The sequence below is a fragment of the Micropterus dolomieu genome, linkage group LG12 (genome assembly GCF_021292245.1).
Source record: "Micropterus dolomieu isolate WLL.071019.BEF.003 ecotype Adirondacks linkage group LG12, ASM2129224v1, whole genome shotgun sequence".
Lineage (NCBI taxonomy): Eukaryota > Metazoa > Chordata > Actinopteri > Centrarchiformes > Centrarchidae > Micropterus > Micropterus dolomieu.
Window position 1 is genome coordinate 31,228,665 of NC_060161.1, and position 1,800 is coordinate 31,230,464.

At 46.8% G+C, this 1,800-nt stretch overlaps 1 protein-coding gene across 1 annotated transcript in view; it reads left to right on the forward strand.

The window, feature by feature from the left end:
* The window catches only part of LOC123980372 (type-2 ice-structuring protein-like), a 4,858-nt gene that overhangs the window by 2,032 nt on the left and 1,026 nt on the right, over positions 1–1,800 (forward strand). The gene's annotated exons all lie outside the window — the stretch shown is intronic.

A 1,800-nucleotide genomic window follows, 5' to 3' on the forward strand; every position in this document is an offset into this window, starting at 1 on the left:
AGGCTGGAGGTGACCTGCGGGAGGGAGAAGGGGTCAGATCGCCCCCTTTCCTGTCCTGTGGACTGTCTTTAGTGACACCTTTACGGCTAGAAAGGTTCACTAAGGCTCTTTGAATACACAATCCTTAAGCGATTCATTGTCTGATTGAGTCTCTTTCGGTCCTTACCAAACACCAGGCGATGTCTCTGGTTTTACATGTGAAAAGGTCAACTCTCGGGGAGGGAAACTTCTGGGTGAATTGGATCTCCAGTGGTGCCCCGAAACGAGAGATTTATGAATGAATATTCTCTGAATATTAAAATTCACAATGTTGTATTAATTCTCATAAATTTATTAAAACATAGTAGTCATGCTACAATAGGCTAGTCTAATGTGAGATGCAGGCGACTGCGGGGGCGGGGTATAAAAACAGCACCGTCAGACATAATCTACCTCTGGTAGACTACGTGAGTTTTACTGTGAGCTTAGAACAATGATCAGGGGAAAAGGTGGTTGCATCTTTGTGCAGCCAGAGAAAAACAACCATGTGCACCAGACTCGCCGTGCTCCCACGAGGTAATGTTATGTCATGGTGATGTGACATGGTGACGTTTTGCAGCGCCGGGTGTTGTGACGAATTCTGCCTGCCTGCCGAGAATTAGATGCACCTCGCCTGTGGTAACGCCCTTATATGCTGAGAAAAGAGGTGGACTCAAATCTCAGCAGGTAAATTAGCCTACATCAACTTCACTACTACAACTTCGGTTATCCCCACATATTTATTGCTAAATCTCAAGGAATGCCGCTTCGACTAACTGTAGCTTATAAAATATCAACAGCTCTAAACTACTCTAAACGTTCATGAAACATTTCGAATCATTTACCCCACAAAGAAAATTATAGCGTTTAAAAGCAGTATTTGGAAGTGCATGCAATTCTCGGCAGGCAAGCGAAATTCGGCATTTCACCTGCTAAAGTCGCCCCCTCCCCCACCACATTTACGCTGTCATTCTGTGGGAAACACTGCACCTGAACCTAAACAGTTAGCATCAATGTTGCTGACATACTGCGGTAAGCGTGTCGACGCATTTCCGTTTCCGGTGCTTGTGTGTTGGTACCGTGTTAAATACCAGTTACATTTGTTAGATTACAGCGGCCAACTGTCCGCTAAACACTTATTCTTACAGTAATTTTGCCTAAGCACTCACAGTTCTTTCCATCTTTTAGTGACTGCTGTTCAATCTCATAGTTGTTCAAAAGTTTTGGTAGCTGACGCTACAGTACTTTAGCTTAGCCGTTAGCGACTTTAGCTTAGCAGCTAGCGATGGCTTCTCCTTCTCCCTCTCTCTCTCCTACTTTCTCCTGCTCGGTGTGTCAGATGTTCAGTTACTCCTCTGCCTCCTTTAGCGGTAATGGTACGTGTAATAAGTGTAGTTTATTTGTAGACATGGAGGCGAGGCTCAGTGATTTAGAAGTCCAGTTCCGCACCTTGGTAGAGTCAGTCTTTAGCTAGCCAGTCCCCGGTAGTCAGTGTGGAACGGCCTGAGTTAGCCTGTGGTAGCCGTCCCCTGGCATCTCCTGTGCAGCCCAGGATGGGGTGGCTGGGTGACTGTCCGAAGGAGGAATAGTCCTTCGTAAGCATTCAAAGCCCACGGGGCACCATCAACCTGTTCACGTCTCACAGAACAGATTTTCCCCACTCAGCGACACACCCGCTGAGAAACCAACTCTGATCATTGGCAGCTCCATTTTGAGAAACGTGAAGCTAGCGAAGCCAGCGGCCATAGTTAAGTGCATCCCTGGGGCCAGAGCGGGCGACAT